Source organism: Dendrobates tinctorius, unplaced genomic scaffold (genome assembly GCF_039654945.1).
Source record: "Dendrobates tinctorius isolate UK_male_01 unplaced genomic scaffold, ASM3965494v1 ptg000083l, whole genome shotgun sequence".
NCBI lineage: Eukaryota > Metazoa > Chordata > Amphibia > Anura > Dendrobatidae > Dendrobates > Dendrobates tinctorius.
In genome coordinates, this window is record NW_027361751.1 from 24,911,250 (window position 1) to 24,931,429 (window position 20,180).

Genomic DNA, 20,180 nt, shown 5'->3' on the forward strand with positions numbered 1-20,180 from the left:
GACACGGTGCTGTCTGCTTGAGGAAAAGAAGAACTGTCAACTGAACTGCTCTGAATTGTGTAAAGTTTTACTGCACAGCATCCCAGATTCTTTATATAAAGGAAAATTAGGTCATGCTTTTAATATTCTTATCTGCTCACTTCATTATTTAAAGGGCGCACATGAAAGTCCACGAAGCACACATTGTGCTAATGACTGTTAAATATGACAAAAGGTATTTATTTTGAGGTTTTTGTCTTCATTTCTAATGTTTTTCACTTTTATGTTTAACTTGGACATTTTCATAAAAATAGCCATTATGTTATGGATCTTATACATGAGGCTTTCATGACATTGAATAGCTGGTGTGGAGACAATGGCACTTGTGAAGGGAAGAAAAATGAACAGTTCTTGGATTTGCTGTGTTGGAAGCAGAAAGAATGGGCAAGTGTAAGAGTCCCGTCACACATAGCGACTCACCAGCGATCCCGACAACGATATGAACTTGTCAGGATCGCTGGTGTGTCGCTACATGATCGCTGGTGAGCTGCCAAACCAGCAGATCTCAACAGCGATCAGGATAGCGTCACGCGGGTAACAAGCGACGCACGTCGCTTAGTTACCCGCAGTGTACATTAAGATACCAGCTCGCTGGTGCAGGGAGCTGGTAACCAAGGTACCTTGGATACCAGCTCCCTTCACCATCACGCTAGTATCTAATGTACACATCGGGTTTCTAAGCGCCGTGTGGCGCTTAGAAACCCAATGTTTACCTTGGTTACCAGGCTCCTGCTCGTTGATCGCTGGTCTCCCGCCTGTCACAAGCAGCGATGCGTGCTGGCCAGCGGGAGACCAACGATCAAAAAAATGTCCAGACCATTCAAGCACGGCAGGGGAGCCGAGCCGGTCCCTGATAAGTGTCACACACAGCGATCTCGCTGGTGAGATCGCTGTTGCGTCACAAAACTTGTGACTCGGCAGCAATCTCGCTAGCGAGATCGCTGTGTGTGATGGGAGTTTAAGTGATACTCTATGGCAGAAAGGTGTCGGGACACACAGAGATTGCAGCTTGCATTGTTAACTGGGCAAGACTTGACACCAGGGTGCAAAGGCAACCCTGCAGAGAAAGTGTAAGGGAAAAAGGAAACCCTTCAGAGACCATGTAATGCTCTGGGCAGTGATCTCCTGGGAAATTTTAGGCCCTTGTACATTCATGTGGATATTACATTGACACGTCCACCTACCTAAATATTGCACTTCTTCGTGATATCTGCATTCCCTAATGCCAGTTTTATCACACTGCAAAAACTGTTCAGAAATGGTTTGAGGAACATGCCAAAGAGTTCAAGATGTTGATTTTGCCTTCAAAATGTTGAAATCTCAATATCTAATGGATCATCTGTGGAATGCGCTGGAAAAACAAGTTTGATTCATGGGAGACCTCACAGGAATTGAAGGGTCTCCATTCCACATTACCCTTGCCCCTACTAGTCCCACCACACTAAGACATCGGTTAGATTGACCACATCTACCCACTCTTTTACTTTGGGAGTGACACAATCTTGTTATATAAGGGGAAGCTTAGGAATAGTATTTCTTAATATGTACGTGAAGATGGTACAGTTGGTTTACCGTACCTTCAGAGCTAAAATTGCAAAAAACAAACTATGAAACAAATTATTTAAGTGCCAGATTAGCTGAATATGTTATTGGTTTGCTGGTTAATAAAATAGAATAGGAATATAAATAAAAAGAATTTCACCACTGACGAGCTATGATTTATTTGACTTTCACTAAGCACTTAGAGAGTGGCAGAGAAACGCAAAATCATGTTTTTTGTGTGTTGTTTTTTTTTAAATGTGGTCTTTGGGTAGACACAACTAGGGATGTGTCAAGCAAAGATCTATGGTAAGGATGGACACATCTGTAAGTGAATTTTAGATGTGGGTTTCTGAAGTTAATTTGCTTCTACCTTCTCAGTAGTTCAATGGTTCATGTTCTCGTAAGATAGCTTATTTTAATAGCTGGATTTTTTTTTTATAGTAATGTAGCCAGAACGTTTACATGAGGGACATACTTTGTCTAGGGCTTGTGGTCACACATGCGGTCTTCTGAAAACACACTGATTGATGCACAGTGTGTGGCATACTGGAGAATGAGGTGATGTCCAAAAAAGGAGAAATCGGGTCACAATAGGGCGAAGAATTTGTTAGTGAGGAGGAACAATTAATCAGTGACTTCAATTATAGTTCGTCATCAAGCCTGGAGTCTGGTATCTTCTAAATCTAACTGAGATTGCTTGATTGAAAAAAGAAAAAAAAAATGTATGGACCAGAATCATGTTTGCTCATTGATTGCTGGTGGTGGAAGGGATTAACCAAATGATTTAGATTTTAATTGATGACCCATAAGAATAAATATTTAACCCAAATCTGGAGACATATCAAGCCTGACATGCTAAGATGAGGAGAATTTTAAGCCTTGCAATGCTCCTCTGAGAAATATGCAATTTAATTAAAAAAAACCACAACTAAGTTGAAATAAATTTAAAGGCATTCGACCCTCAGACACGTGTCAACTTGTTCAGTTACATGCAAAATGTAATGTAATATAATGCCAAAATTGTGTTACAAATAATCAAAAGTTAAAATATCTGATGCTGATGGGAGGCGAGGATGGTCTTCACAAGGGCAAACCTAAAGGTGGTTCTATTAGCATGATAATAAAGGGGAGCTTTCAATTTTTCAGTCACAAATGCTGAACATTTGGGAGAACATACAATAAAAACAAATGGTTAGAGTGTGAGAAAATGGAAAAAAAATAAAATGGAAGGAGCTTGTATGTACAGTTAGGTCCATATATATTTGGACAGACAACATTTTTCTAATTTTGGTTCTGGACATTACCACAATTTTAAACAAAACAATTCAGATGCAGTTGAAGTTCAGACTTTCAGCTTTCATTTGAGGGTATCCACATTAAAATTGAATGAAGGGTTTAGGAGTTTCAGCTCCTTAACATATGCCACCCTGTTTTCAAAGGGACCAAAAGTAATTGTACAGATTAAATAATTGTAAATAAAATGTTAATTTCTAGTACTTGGTTGAAAACCCTTTGTTGGCAATGACTGCCTGAAGTCTTGAACTCATGGACATCACCAGATGCTGCGTTTCCTCCTTTTTGATGCTCTGCCAGGCCTTCACTGCGGTGGTTTTCAGTTGCTGTTTGTTTGTGGGCCTTTCTGACTGAAGTTTAGTCTTTAACAAGTGAAATGCATGCTCAATTGGGTTGAGATCAGGTGACTGACTTGGCCATTCAAGAATATTCCACTTCTTTGCTTTAGTAAACTCCTGGGTTGCTTTGGCTTTATGTTTTGGGTCATTGTCCATCTGTAGTATGAAACGACGACCAATCAGTTTGGCTGGATCTGAGCACACAGTATGGCTCCGAATACCTCAGAATTCATTCGGCTGCTTCTGTCTTGTGTCACATCAACAAACACTAGTGACCCAGTGCCACTGGCAGCCATGCATGCCCAAGCCATCACACTGCCTCAGCCGTGTTTTACAGATGATGTGGTATGCTTTGGATCATGAGCTGTACCACTCCTTCGCCATACTTTTCTCTTTCCATCATTCTGGTAGAGGTTGATCTTGGTTTCATCTGTCCAAAGAATGTTCTTCCAGAACTGTGCTGGCTTTTTTAGATGTTTTTTAGCAAAGTCCAGTCTAGCCTGTTGATTCTTGATGCTTATGAGTGGCTTGCACCGTACAGTGAACCCTCTGTATTTATTTTCATGCAGTCTTCTCTTTATGGTAGATTTGGATATTGATACGCCTACCTCCTGGAGAGTGTTGTTCACTTGGTTGGCTGTTGTGAAGGGGTTTCTCTTCACCATGGAGACTATTCTGTGATCATCCACCACTGTTGTCTTCCGTGGGCGCCCAGGTCTTTTTGTATTGATGAGTTCACCAGTGCTTGCTTTCTTTCTCAGGATGTACCAAACTGTAGATTTTGCCACTCCTAATGTTGTAACAATTTCTCGGATGGGTTTTTTCTGTTTTTGCAGCTTAAGGATGGCTTGTTTTACCTGCATGGAGAGCTCCTTTGACCGCATGTTTCCTTCACAGCAAAACCTTCCAAATGCAAGCACCACACCTCAAATCAACTCCAGGCCTTTTATCTGCTTAATTGAGAATGACACAACGAAGGGATTGCCCACACCTGTCCATGAAATAGCCTTGGAGTCAATTGTCCAATTACTTTTGGTCCCTTTAAAAACAGGATGGCACATGTTAAGAAGCAGAAACTCCTAAACCCTTCATCCAATTTTAATGTGGATACCCTCAAATGAAAGCTGAAAGTCTGAACTTCAACTGCATCTGAATTGTTTTGTTTAAGATTCATTGTGGTAATGTCTAGAACCAAAATTAGAAAAATGTTGTCTCTGTCCAAATATATATGGACCTAACTGTAATACTGCTCTCCATGCATGGTATTGGTGTCGCTCTGGATCACCCTTTTTGTAGGACTGGAGGATATTTTAGGATTTATTGTATCTTCAGTCAATGCCTTGTCCATTCTGATTTCCAGTCTAGTCATTGTGGCTCATAATTAAATAATTATTTGAGCATTTCTATGTTTTTTTACACATCCAGAATATCTATTTTACCCTTGATGATCATGCAGTTCTTCAAATTCTTTGCATTTCTCGCAAAATTTCTTACCATGCAAAAGATAAAGTTAAGGTAATATATCTGCTCACATATTGTAATTCTGAGATGGGAAGACTGAAGTTTTTTTATTATATGTTATCCTGTGCTCCTTGCATTTACTGGGTTTTTTCCTAGTCACGATTCAGACAGTTTTTCTGACCAAATAGTTGTCAATATTCTTCACAATGTTTTTCAATATATAGAGATATATGGTCTTGTCTGTCTTCTGACATCTGCAAAACACCATGAGAATTGACTATATGATCAATTGAGTGTTTGTACGCCAATGGACACCAAGAACAGAGGTATATTGCATTTTCTGTAGGAACAGTATATTATGTTCTCGTTTGCCAACTGCAAATTTGATGTCAATGAGGGCTCATTCAGATGTCAATTTCTCTCATACAAGTGCTACCCCTGTTTTTCTCAGATAGCACTCGTAAGTCGATGGCAAAGTTGGCCCAAGTGATCTGCACAAAAGCACTGAGACTTGTCCAATATTGATTCAAATGTCGTATAAAGCTGCAAATGCAAGTCTAGGAATCCGTAAAAAAAAATTAGACCGCGCTCAGATGCCATCATGGATTGTTTGATAGGAGAAGGGTTGCATTGACAATCCAACACAATGGGCAGCACTTTGACAAGTGGTCATAAACTTGTAAATAACTCATGAAAGAAAGTTATGTTAAAACCAAGCACACCATTGTTTTTCTTGTGAAATTCTCAGTGTCACATGACCCTCTTCCCATTGGAAAAAATAAAGTTGGATCCAAAATGGTTGACTTCAAAATGGCCGCCATGGTCACCACCCATCTTGAAAACTTTAACCCCACCCATATACTAATGTGCCACAACAAGAAGTTGATATCACCAACCATTCCCATTTCATTTAGGTATATCCATATACATGGCCCACCCTGTGCAAGGCTCTCTTCACACTGCAGGCTCTGATTAATTCTGTAAAGGTCTACAAAGTGTCCTTTTGGATGCAAACTACCCTGAACACAGGAAATAGCACAACTCAAAAAACATGTGAAACAAAATTATCCCACAGTTCAATTAAGAAAAGATCAGAGTTTTTTGTTTTTTTTTAGCTAAAATCACATATTTTATTTAAACAAAGAATAAAACATAGAGTATATAAACCTAAAAGGCCAAGGGTATGCACAACAACATAATCAGAAAGCCTTTGTAAAAATGAGTCACAGCTGATCAGCAATCTATTAAGGAGCTGACAAAAAGTCAATGCTTCCTGCCACCATACAGTTGTGAATTTATACACACATATAAATGTTCAGAGTGCAAACACCTGTCTGACCAAACACTGTATCACAACAGAGCCCTATCAAAAAGGCACAAATACATAATGTCCAAATGAAGTAACACTTACATGTTGTGAATGGTAACGCTGCCCTGGCCTGCCGCCCCTACGCGCGTTATGCCGTGGCTTCCTCAGGAGGCGTGGCTTACTCGTGATCTGAAGTTAGTATACATGTCATGGGCAACCAATAAAAACGGCCCTTCAATTTAATGACATCATAGCGCATGCGCACTATCTTGTTAGACGCTGCCCATACAATGGGCCAGTACTTTATATCATAAATAGAACAGTGCATATATCAATGTATAATGATATAGGACCAAAGCGCTAGAACGGCGCTTTAAATGTAAAACTAAATGGTGGCCCAATAATTATAACACTCAATAGGAATCGCAGGCGAAATGACGTCAGGGGAATGGCGGCGCATGCGTGGATATGTCCCGGCTCAAAAACAGAGGCCCTCGCTCGGCGTTCCCAGAATGCAAAAGGGCAGGTTGCATAGCAACCAGACAACCACTGCAAGCTGTGTGAGCGCTTTGCGAACACCTCAAGCAGATACACAGCCAGGCATGCGCACATCCCCCAACTATGACACATTGTGATAGTGGCAAAAAATGAAGAATAAAAATAAAGTCTAAATCCATCTACTAACCTGCCCGTTATATGTATATGTCTTGGCATATGACATGCAAAAAATTATGGCTAAAATAAGTGAATATTATGATCAAAATTACACTATATTGGGGCGTGGCTATGGAGGCGATTGAGTGAGGACGCGTTCGGTGGAAGCTCCTGCCATCCTGACAGCATCCGACCGGCGGACCCCCTGCTTCTGGGGCACACTTGCCTGGCTTTGACCCCTCTGGACCCGGGGTCCTTCCTGGATTGCCGCTAGAGAGCGGGGCTGGATTCTGCGGTGCCTGCGGCTCTGAGGACTCGGGCAGCCGGCGGGGCCTGCACGGGGTGGCGGCCATATTGGAGGCGCGCGCTCTGCCTGTGAGAGACGCGGTGCCAGGCTCCATCACTGCAGCGCTGAGGAAACAGGGAACAGTGAGCAGACAAACTGACTATTTGTGAGGGACAAGCGGTGTGTGCCCTGAAAAATTGGGCCCCGCTTCCCTCTATTCACCATATCGCCCACCCTGCCAGCTCCATAACTAGTGGGACCTGGATTCCTTCCTGGCTGTGATCCCTGTGGGGCCCTGAGGGTTACTTCCTGGGCTGTGGGGGCCCTTGCCTGTCGCCTGAGACTGGATATTGCCCCCTTGTGAGACGCTGCGGTTCTGTGTTACACCTGGGACCCTGCAGTCACCATACCTTTGTCATACCCTGTCTGTCACTCTGATTCAAAGACTCCAGAGCGCATGGTTCCTGCTCCCCAGCTTTGCCCTATTGCTTTTAAAATGAGCCGTTCCAAGGGATCTTGAATGGCGGCTGAAAAGCTAAAAGAATATGCCAGAATAGACCATCCTGAGGGCTCAAGATCCACTAAAAATAACCCCACACAAGCTCAACGTAAGAGTCGCCCCTCTGAAGGTGGGGAGTGTGAGCAGGGGGAATTAACCCTTAAACAGGCATCTGAGCAACTCATGCAGGCCATCTCCCTGACCAGGACGTCTCTGTCTGGGAAGATAGAGGACGTATACACCGAGGTGGAACGCCTCCGACAAGATATGCAAGCCATGAAGGGCCGCATTACGGAGGTGGAGACGCGGGTATCCCTGGTGGAGGACACCATCACGCCCATGGAAGCTAAGCTGACGAAAGTGGCAGGCTCCATGAATGCGTGGAGGCAAAAGGTAGACTACCTGGAGAACAGAATACGTCGGAACAACATCCGAATTATTGGCCTGCCGGAGCGATCGGTGGGACAAGATCTGGAGCAATTCCTAGAAGACTGGCTTAAAACTACTTTGGGCGATGAATTCTCCTCAATCTTTGCAGTGGAAAGAGCTCAGAGTCCCTACTATGCCTCTTCCTCCGGGAGCTCCGCCTAGACCATTCCTGGCGCGCATTCTTAACTGCAGGGATAGAGACGTGGCTCTATGACTGGCACGGCAAGAGAGTCCGATTAAGTTCAACAATGCCACGATCTCGATTTTTCCGGATTTCTGTGCGGAACTCCAGAAGCAACGGGCGCAGTTTACGGAGGTCAAGAGACATCTAGGGGAGAGGATTATTGTGTACTCTATTTGCCCGGCTCCGGGTGGTCCACGGGGGTTCTACTTTGTTTTTTACAGATCCGGCGGAGGCGGCGGGGTGGCTGCGATCCCATGGAGGGTCTGCTGGAAAAGAATCCTAATGCATCTATTGCCAACTGGAATTTTTATATTAATCGGCTGATTGGAGCTTTACTTGATGGAGTCCAGGTTTCCAACAATACCGGACACTGGGTTCAGTAATGGTATCCCCTTGTTTGTTTTGTGATGGGAGTACAGGACTCTGCTCCTACGTTGTTCGTTGTTTTTTCACTTTGTTTCTTTTCCGTAGTGGGTTTTTTTAGGTTATAACCGCAGTCAACAACGATTTCAATCTCTAGGTGATGTTTCTAAACTTTGCCCTGGTAATACTATGCACCATGTTCAGAGGAGTAAAATATGGGGTTGGAGTTAATATGTATGACATGGAATGTGAGGGGAATAAAAACTCCTCGAAAAAAAGGTCAAGGTGTTCTCACAGGTCAGACATTACCATCCTCACATTGTGGCCTTGGTGGAGACACATTTGACTAGGGATACAGCGCGGTGCGTGCAGAAGCCCTGGGTACAGTGGTCAGCCCATACATTTCATACCAGCCACTCGAGAGGGGTCTCACTGTTGATACATTAAGACGTCAGATGGGAAGCAAGGGAAACTCGAAGGGATCCTGAGGGTCGTTTCATTTTTGTCCACGCATTGATAAACACCAGAAAATATGTGGTCTTATGTATTTATAACCCCCCTCCGGCTCGTATATCCATCCTGCAGAAGGCAATGAGTTTTGCCCTTAACTCCCCGTACGCAGATGTTATTTGTATGGCCGATTTTAATATGGTCATGAATAACTGCCTTGATAAATTGAGGCTGGATGATGAAGCGACCGGGGGGTCCACCCCAACAACTATAACCCCGTTATCATTTATGGGGGGTGGCGGGTGATTGGATTTGTGGAGAATGCGTCATCCTGAGTTAAGGGAATACACTTGTCACTCATCCACGAAACGCTCTCTGTCACGCATAGACTATATATTCAGTTCTGGCGGTCTGGCAATGTGGGTGACTGATATAGAGCATGGAAGTAGGGGGATCTCAGACCATAGTCCGGTCATCCTTACACTCAAATATGGGCAAGTAAACAATGGGATAGCTTGGTAGTTAAATCCTTTCTGGTTAAAATTGATGGGTTCTCCTGATAGAACGATTGATCAGTTGAATTACTTCATCGCGTCACACCCGGAACCCCGGGATATTAATTTATTCTGGGATGCCCTTAAAGCATATCTGAGGGGCTGCTTGTCCTCCACAATTTTTTATATTAAGCGGGTAACCGCAGGGAGGGATGACGAGGTGGAGCAACGACTGAGAGACACCGAGGCAACATATATATCTAACCAAACCAACGGGAACAGGAATGAGTGGCTGGCTGCCCAGAGGCTATATACTCAGCAAGTGGACACTAAGTCTAAGCGTAAATTATTCTTTACTCTTCAATCCTATTTCGAATTGGGGAATCAGACTGGCAAATTTTTGGCCTATCTGGTGCGCCAACATAACACCTCTAATATGATACTGCAGATCCGCAGGATGGACGGTACATTGGTGTCTTCGACCGAGGCTATTCTTGGCTGTTTTCAGGATTACTACAGGTCATTATATGAATCTAAAAGTGACTGACACTTTGGGGTGTTTAGACTATCTGTCCGATATATCATTCCCCACATTAGACTCGGAACAACGAGCCTTTATGGACGTTGAGTTCACCGCAGAGGAGATAGATAGGGCTATGACAGATATGGCTTCTGGGAAGGCCCCTGGACCTGATGGGTTACCTATTGAACTATATAGGAAGTATCGGGATATATTGACGCCACTTTTGGTAAAGGTATTTCGGGGAATATGGGAAGGGAATTCTATGCCTGAGTCCTTTTAAGGGGCTAATATCATAGTGCTTCAGAAGGAGGGGAAGGACCCTTTGGAATGTGGATCCTATCGTCCCATTTCATTGGTGAATGTGGACTATAACATTTTTACCAAGATTCTAGCTACCAGGTTGAAGTCCATTATATTGAATCTTATACATCCAGATCAAACGGGCTTTATGCCTGGCAAAAGTACTTCTATTAACATCAGAAGAGTCCAGTCAATAGTCCAATATAGCTCCCTGGTGCCAGACAATAGATGGGCATTGGCATCGCTAGATGCTGCCAATGCTTTTAACTCTCTTGAATGGCCTTTCCTCTCCGTATGTTTGCAGAGGTATGGCTTTGGCAATCAATTTATAACATGGATCAAAATATTATATATGAAACCTAAGGCCCGTATTATAATAAACAATTCTATATCTGAGTCTTTCGCGTTGCATAGGAGAACCCGTCAAGGTTGCCCTCTTTCCCCGGCTCTCTTCGCCCTTGCAATTGAGGCACTAGCAATACGTATAAGGTCCTTCCCTAATATCCGAGGTATAGATATAGCAGGTCGGGTAGATACCATAGGCCTATATGCCGATGACAAGGTGATATTCTTGAATTATGTGGATGAAATTTTGCCACAGGTGATATCCCTTATAGATAGATTCAGTAAATATTCAGGTTTACATATAAATTGGGAGAAGTCTGCCCTGTTACCCCTTTCCCATGCTCCGATGCCCCAGCTGGAGGCTCTCTCCTCGCTGCCTATTGTATCTAGTATTAAATATTTGGGCATTCACATCTCTAATAATAATACGCTTGATTTACAACTTAATGTCCACCCGTTGCTGGACCTGGTTAAAACTAAATTTGCGTCCTGGAGTAAGCTCCCACTATCTGTGGCTGGACGCGTTAACCTGATTAAAATGATATTGCTCCCTAAATTTGGCTACTCGCTCCAGCACAGTGCGGTAGCGGTGCCCAAGTCCTTTTTTGTCAATCTTAACTCTCTGGTCACGTCCTTTATTTGGGGGAAAACTAGGCCCAAACTTAAATTGTCCACTTTCCAAAGAAGGGAGGTGGGGCGGCGTTGCCAGATTTTTTTCCTATACTACTTGGCTGGGCAGGCTAAAGCTTTAAATAAATGGATGCCGGCTAACTGCTTCCCTAATTCTGAAAGCAACCTGCTTCACATTGCTCAAGCGGATTGCCCATTAGGTTTCCTTGAGCTGGAGAAAGCTAATGTCCCACGTCTGCTACCCCTGCTCAGGCTGGCACGATTAACATGGAGACAAATTAAGAAGGTAATGGGGTTTAAGGATGTTATAGCTGAAATGCCCCTGTGAAGTAATAACTACTTTCCGGAGTTGCTGAATCACCCATCCACTGTTTTTTGGACCCAGTGTGGCGTCTCGTCAGTGGGAGACTTGTATGACCAGGGGACCTTAAAGTCTTTTGAACAATTACAGGCCATACATGATATTCCGAGATCTCAATTTTTTCGCTATCTGCAGCTGAGATCGGCTCTTCAGTCGCACGTGAGGGATGGGGGTGTGGACCGTACTCTTTCATCTTTACCTCTGATAGGAATTCTTAATTCTCAGGGTCTTATATCCTCCTTGTACACATATATGCTGTCAGTAGGGGCAGAATCGGCCATAAGCTCTATAAGGATGAAGTGGGAACGTCTCATCCCTGATGCGCAAAGAGAGGAGTGGGAGGAGATTCTGGAGTCCGTTTGTATCACCATCTATTAATAACAGAATGATCCAATTGTATATAATAAATCAATCATATTTGACTCCGTTGAGACTTTTTAGGATGGGTCGGCTTCAATCGTCAGAATGTATGCGATGTCACTCGCCAGATGCTGATTTTATCCATATAGTGTGGCAATGTCCCATTATTCTACACTACTGGAAAGAGGTGACTACTAGAGTTGAGCGACTTTGGTCGGATCGGGTTTCGTGAAACCCGAATGAAACAAAATAAGTTTCAGATGAAACTCGTCCGACTAGAGCAAAAAAAGTCGGAGTTTCGTCCGACTTTTATTTCCCATTGACTTGCATTGGGGTCGGGTTTCGGACGAAACTCCGACTTTGTTTTGCTCTAGTCGGACGAGTTTCATCTGAAACTTATTTTGTTTCATTCGGGTTTCACGAAACCCGATCCGACCAAAGTCGCTCAACTCTAGTGACTACACTACTGACGTCCCTGGTGCGGGCCCCTGTCCCTCTAGAACCATCGGTCTGCTTGTTTGGGGTATGGGAGGAGGAGATTTGGGATCGCTATGCTGGGGTCTTCTTGCGCGAGACGCTATTTATGGCACGGAAGGTGCTGGCACTGAGGTGGATGGGGGGTTCGGATCCTTCCCTTAGATTTTGGATTAAATTGGTGAATTCAATTGTTCCATATATGCGCAGGCTGTATCAAAATAGGGGATGCCCGGGTAAATTTGAAAAGATCTGGGCGAGGTGGAATTCTTCTCACTTCACGTTGTAACACTGAACATCACACGCGACATAATATGGTATAGGAAACTAGGCTACGGAAATAGTGTATACTAGTTGATGTAGTGGTAGTTGTAGTTTAGTAGTTTTGGTTAGTTCTTACTGTTGCATGACATGACAAGGTTTGTGAAATTAGAGTGAGATACATATGGGGAAACCTATAAACAGTTATTCTTTACATACGCTTGGAAAGAAATGTACACATTCCCTTGTTTATCTATAAGTGTGTGCAATCTCTTTGTATTATATTTTATTATGAACAGAGGCATGTATGCTTTGTAAAATGCCTGTTATAAGTTTGTGTATGATGTGCATTCTTTGTACCCTGATGTTTAATAAAAGAATTTAAAAAAAAATTACACTATATTATAATATAATACAATATATCATGTAGTGACAGTGTGTAAAAAAACCTATTAATATTAAATAAACTAGATTATGGCCCGATGCTATCGCATCGGGAGGATGCGATAGCATCACACCTCTTGCCATGTTAACCCTCCACGATCCCCGACATCATCTTCCGCCGGCGCCATCCTGGATCCAGACATCCTTCCACGCCGGCGACATGTTCTTGCGGCGACGCTATCTTGAGTATCGTGAAATCCCACGATACTCAAGATGGCGTCGCCGGAAGAACATGTCGCTGGCGTGGACGACGTCGGGATCCAAAATGGCGTCGGCGAAATCTCGCGTGTTTTCGCCGACGCCATTTTGGATCCCGACGTCATCCTCGCCGGCGACATGTTCTTGCGGCGACGCCATCTTGAGTATCGCGGGATTTTCCCGATCCAAAATGGCGTCGCCGCAAGAACATGTCGCCGGCGTGGATACCGTCGGGATCCAAAATGGCGTCAGCGAAATCTCACGAGATTTCGCCGACACCATTTTGGATCCCGACGGCATCCACGCTGGCGACATGCTCTTGCGGCGACGCCATCTTGAGTATCGTGGGATTTCACGATACTCAAGATGGCGTCGCCGCAAGAACATGTCGCCGGCGTGGAGGACGTCTGGATCCAGGATGGCGCCGGCGGAAGATGATGTCGGGGATCGTGGATCAGCGGCGATGACGGCGTGAGTATGAGAGACGGAGTGAGAGAAGGGGTCGTATGTGGAGTGAAAGAGTGAGTGGACGTGAGTGGAGATGGTGAAAGGTGAGAGGAGTGTTTGTGTTGAGGAGGAGTGGTGTGTTGAGGGTTAACATGGAAAGAGGTGTGCGGTGATGTCACCGGTTACAACTGGACGGAAGTTGTTAGAACCGGAAGCTGCTTAGGGCATTTATTATTATAGATTATGCATGCTAAAATATGAAAAATATAATACACACATCATACAATACTAAAGCGCATTGAGATATTCATATCTATAATGAATAATATGACCAAATATAAATAAAAGTGAAAAACGTGCCATAGCATTAATACAAAAATTTACATACAATATAAATTTAGTAGATACATCAATAAAAAATTCCATATCAGCTTCCACTCATGGATGAAAAGATCTTCAAATTATGGGTTTCATTGATGAGAATAGAACAGCCAGTTGTAGTGATATTCAATCCACCATAGTTTCCCATTGATGAGCAATCATATACTGAACTAATAAAATAAGACAGAAGTAAGAAAAAAACAATAAAATCAGATTAAAAAGACCCAAATATGAATGTAAGAATGACCCAAAGCCATTACTCTCATTTAGTCCCTGAGGACACATGGTATTAAGTCTAAAGATCTAACGACTTTCTACTTGCGATAACATTTTAAACAGATCACCCCCCCCCCCTGCACACCTAGGGATACCTGATCAATTGCAAACACTCTCAATCAACTTGCTTCTGAACTATGGAACATTCTAAAATGTCTAGGCAAGGTCTTCAATTGCTCTCCATCATCAGCATCTTTAGATTTTTGGATATCACGAACATGTTCTCGGATTCTTATTCTCAGTTCTCTTGTCGTCATTCCTATGTAAATTTTGTTGCATGAGCAAGTGGCATAATAAATTACACCCTTTGAAGAGCAGCTAAGACATTTTCTAATAGAAAACGTCTTAGTTTGATCTGAATTAGAAAACTCCTTGGCCTTTTTGGTATTAGCACACGCTTTGCTGGTTTTGCATGGAAAAAATCGTTGAATTGTCCCTGAGATCCCTCTTTGTATTTTTTCTTTAGGAGCAAGATAACTACGTACGAGTAGGTCAGATAGGTTCCTAGATCTTTTTGCTGTGATACCAGGGTTTTTTTTCCAGGGTTTTTTTTAAAAATGGGATCTGTTAGCAAAATATGCCAATGAGAAGTGATTACATTAGTGAATTCATTCCATTGAGAATGGGATGGTGTAATCAATCTCACTTGATGTTTATCCTCAACCTCATTTTTCTCTTTATATAATAGATGATCTCTCGAAACTTTTTGCACTCTGTTGTAAGCTTTATGGATACAGCTATGTCCATAGCCCCTTTCACGGAACCTAGAATACAGGTCATCAGCTTGACTTTGATAAGCTTGTTCAGTAGAACAAATTCTCTTTGCTCGTCAATATTGTCCTACTGGTATAGAATGTATCGTGGATTTTAAATGAGATGATCCAGCATGCAAAATAGAATTTGTGGCCTTTGGTTTCCTGAATAAATCCGTAGAAACGGACCCATCATCGTTCACTTGAATATCAATGTCCAAAAAATTAACATGCCTACCACATGAATAGGTGAGATGAATGTTCAAATCATTATCATTAAGTTTAGTCATTAGGGCCCTAAGTTCATCAATGGTGCCTTCCCACACAAATAGCACATCATCTATAAATCTCATCCAGTTTTGATCCTTTTCGATACCAGCCATGGGGGAGCATTGAAAGATTTCTCTTTCCCAAAGGCCAAGGAATAAATTGGCATACGCTAGGGCACATGCCGTCCCCATGGCTGTACCCTGGATCTGCAAAAATATCTGATCTTTAAATGCAAAGCAGTTGTGTGTTAGAATAAGTTCCAACAAAATTAATAAGAGATTTGTCAATGACGTGTCTAAATTACTATTTCTTAAAAACCAAGACACTGCTTTAAGACCCTGATCATGACGGATGGAGGTATAAAGAGCCTCCACATCCGCCGTGACCAGGATCATGCCTTCATCAAGATGTAATTTATCTAGTCTTCTTAAAGCCGCAGTAGTGTCAAGAATATGGGAGGGAAGAGTGGTGACTAAAGGTTTCAAGTAATAATCTATGATTTGACAAATAAGCTCACTCAACCCCCCCCCCCCCGTCCCCTGACACAATCGGATGGCCTGGAGGATCCTCAATGTTTTTGTGTACTTTGGGGATTAGGTAAAAAGCAGGTAGCTTAGGCTTTAAAGTTTCAACAGTAGTGAGTAACGACTTAGGGATAACTCCACCTTCATATGCATTGGTAAAAATATCAACTAATTCCTTTTGATATTCAAGTAAAGGAAAATAAGCCATTTTTTTATAACACCTGGTATCAGAGATCAATTTATATGCTTGTTTTTCATATAATTCCCGTGGCCAAATAACTAAATTTCCACCTTTGTCGGCCCTCTTAAATACAATGTCATTCCAACCCTGTAATTCTGCAATAATATCCTTCTTCCTTTTACTAGTAAAATTGACATGATAATCACATCCTAGTTTCTCAATATCATTAGTTACTATTTTAACAAAGATCTCAACAGCCGAACAGGTGTTAATATTAGGGATTTTTTTCGATTTATTAAATAATGAAACGGGAAATGAACTCACCGTCTCATTAAAATTATGTTCTTTAGCTAAACTTTCCAGTATTTCAATGGCCGCTTTCTCTTCCTCACAATTTAACGATAGTCCCATATTATTCTTTTCATGGAACCTTTTAAGTATTAATTTCCTCGCAAATAGATGAACATCCTTTATTGCCGTAAAGGGATCTAAACATTGAGAGGGGAAAAAAGTTAGGCCTTTTTCTAATAACTCTCTCTGCTCATCTGTAAGAACATGTGAAGAGAGGTTTAATACCTTTGGCTTATCATTCCTCCTTGTACCAGAGTTGAACTCCCTTCTTGTAGCAGTTCTACCTCTCCCACCATATCTTGTTCTAACCAGTCTTGGTGTGAAATATTCCCTCTCTTGGGTAGAAGTACTAGACATGGAGGAAGCTGAAGATACTGAGGGACTTCTAGTAGAAGTTAATTTGTTATCCTCCATTGTAACTTTCTTTTGCCATCTAAACACTTTCTTTTGATCATAATCCGACAGATCACGCTGGTATTTTTTCATTTTAATTTTACTGATCTGCTGTTCCCATTTCTCCAGGTCCAGATTTAAATCCAAATAAAATTTATCTAGTATTTCTTTTGAAAACTTACTGGATAATTCACCTTGAAGACGACCTAGTTCAATATCAAGTTCACCAAAATTGACATATTCTTGATATTAATAATTTCCATGAATGAAAAGGAGCATTTAGAGGAAACATTTTCCCACTTAGAAATCAATTCCGTATCGTCCAAACCAAAAGTTGGGTACAGTTGTATCTGTAGACCCCGAGGGATAATCTTGTGTTTTATGTAATTATCAAGCGAAGTTTTAGTCCACCATATCCGCATTTTTTTTTATTGACCAGGTTCTTATATTTAAGCATGAGTCCCTTATCATTTTGGGTACTATTAAGATTAGGTGATATACTCTGTTTAAAAACATCAGAAGCTTTATCCAGCCAGGTTTTTTCCCTAGTCTTGAGATCTATTACAGGGAACCAAACTGTTGTAAAACAGAGAATACAAATTAGATACAAACTACCCTGAACACAGGAAATAGCACAACTAGCATAGCTATGATGTCATTAATTTGAAGTACCGTTTTTATTGGTTGCCCATGACATATATACTAACTTTAGATCACTAGTAAGCCACGCCTCCTGAGGAAGCCACGGCGTAATGCGCGTAGGGGCGGCAGGCCAGGGCAGCGTTACCATTCACAACATGTGTTACTTCATTTGGACATTATGTATTTATTTATGCCTTTTTGATAGGGCTCTGTTGTGATAGTGTTTAGTCAGACGGGTGTTTGCACTCTGAACATTTATATGTGTGTGTAAATTCACAACTGTATGGCGGCAGGAAGCATTGACTCTTTTTGTCAGCTCCTTAATAGATTGCTGGTCAGCTGTGGCTCATTTTTACAAAGGCTGTCTGATTATGTTGTTGTGCATACCCTTGGCCTTTTAGGTTTATATACTCTGTTTTATTCTTTGTTTAAATAAAATGTGATTTTAGCTAAAAAAAAACAAAACTCTGATCTCCTTTTCTTAATTGAACTGTGGGATAATTTTGTTTCAAAGAGTCCTTTTGGCCCATTGAGTATAAGTGTATCTGCTGTTGCTTGGACTGCATTGACATACGTCGGATGTAGATGTAAGATATCTTCATTATGTGTACCTCCAGCAGACATGCAGTGTGAAAAGACCATAAGACAGTAATGAGCACTAAATACCTATGCAACAGTTGCCCTTCTTGTCTGCAGGATCCTTGGGCACCTGTACTGATGTTCACACTTCCTCTTTGATCAAACCCATAGTATATGATTCTGAAATACTTTCTTTTTACTAATAAATAATGCCAACCTTCCTATATGGGTAAGAGACCAAAGCACCCACGACATACCAACTGGGGGTGCAGAGGATGCAGTTGCACAGTCTCTTTAGTGTAACAAGAAGTGAAGGGTTCGTCTCTCCCATATGAGGAGACTATGATAGTAAAATTTTTGCATTGGGACCCAGGAGTCTCAAAATACCCATCTGTAACTCTAACCCATCTGTTGGGACTTTGGGGGTTGTTTGAGCATTGATATTTCCTAGTGACTCTGGTCTCTTGCCCTTTCTGAGAAAAATTCTGCTTTTGCTTTTATGGCAAGATTAAAGTTTTACCGTTTTTTTTTGTGTTGCAGGATGACTGATGAGAAGCAGATTACAAAGTGCAATAAAATTAGACTGGAAAGTCAATAAAAACTAGATCTTAGAATGATTGCACTTGGCCAGATTGACTTTTTTTTTTTTTTTGTCATCGCTGGGGTCTATCCTTTAGAGAAGCATTAAAGGTGAAACATGATGCAAAAGAAATGCTTCTCAGTTATAACTGATTTATTCCAAGAAACGCACCATGCCTGTTCAGGGGTTCTGTCTTATTGCAATTCAACTCCATTGAAGTAAAAGGACCTTAACCTCAATACTACACACTACCTGTTAAGTCGTGGTGCTGTATTTTTGTAAAAAGTTTTTTTCCCTTAATTCAGGACAACAGTTTTAGGACTAATGTTGCCAAGAATTTTCTTTTCTAATGTCTCTTAAGGCCCCGTCACAATCTCGCTGATTTTGTGATGCAACAGCGATCTCGCTGTGTGTGGCACAGATCAGCAACCGGCCCCCCGCCGGGTATCGCTGATCGTGCACGATTGTCCTCGGCCATTTTTTGATCGTTAGTCTCCCGCTGGCCAGCATGCATCGCTGCGTGTGGCAGCGGGAGACCAACGATCAGCGAGCTCCCAGCGCTGTAAGCAGATGCTGGGAGCTGGTATCCAAGGTACACAGTGGGTAACTAAGTGACACGAGCTCGCTTAGTTACCCGATATTTACCTTGGATACCAGCGTCCTCGCTGGTCCTGATCGCTGGTGAAATCTGCCTGTTTGACAGCTCTCCAGCGATCATGTAGCGAGGCACCAGCGATCCTGACAAGGTCATATCGTTGTCGGGATCACTGGTGCATCGTTTAGTGTGACGGGACCCTAAGGTTGCTCCAAAATATCTCCTTCAAGGGGAGTCTTAACTATCTCATGCATATTAAATGAAAGTCAGACGATATTGACTCTGGCTGACCATATGACGTGAATGAGGGTCATTCATTTCTCCCTTGTCAAATAACGTTGGTGATGAGAAGGATTTGGGCTTTTGGAATTTCAATGCCACAGTCTTGAGGAAATAAGCCGTGACCAGAGGTATCTGGCAGCGACTTTATCCTCTCCGCCCAAGTTGAACCCTCGTGTGTATGGGTGAGTTGGGAGAGATAGGTGTCTGCTGAACAAACATTTGGCTAGTAGCTATCTAATCTGTATGGCCAGGTATAGACAGAGAGCAAATCAAGCCCATTTGAAGATCTCTGCTCTGCCGTGCAGGCAATTGAATTGTGAATTCAGCTCTGGAGTATAACACAGGCAGTAAATCATGTATTTAGGAACATTCCAACTTTTGGCAGCTTAAAGGAGTTTTAAGGTTTCAGAAAAGTTTTGTCCCAAGTGAAAAAAAACAATTGTGATGTAGTTACCCTCTTGAGATCTAGCGCTGAGTCTTCTGTGCTGCCTTTCCCCCGTTTTCTGTTTGTCTGCAGGGCTGATATAATGTCAACAGCACTGCAGCCCATCACTGAGCTCAGCACATCATGCCGCCTACATCAGCAAAGCCACTGAGCTCAGTGATTGGCTGCAGCACTCTCAATGTTACGTCAGTGCTGCTGACCAACAAACGAGATCCGCGTAGCAGCGGAGGCTCAGTGAGTAGGGT

General features: G+C 42.4%; 1 protein-coding gene across 7 annotated transcripts in view; it reads left to right on the top strand.

The window, feature by feature from the left end:
- ADAMTS6 (ADAM metallopeptidase with thrombospondin type 1 motif 6) overlaps window positions 1–20,180 on the top strand; it is a 405,198-nt gene that overhangs the window by 310,027 nt on the left and 74,991 nt on the right. The gene's annotated exons all lie outside the window — the stretch shown is intronic.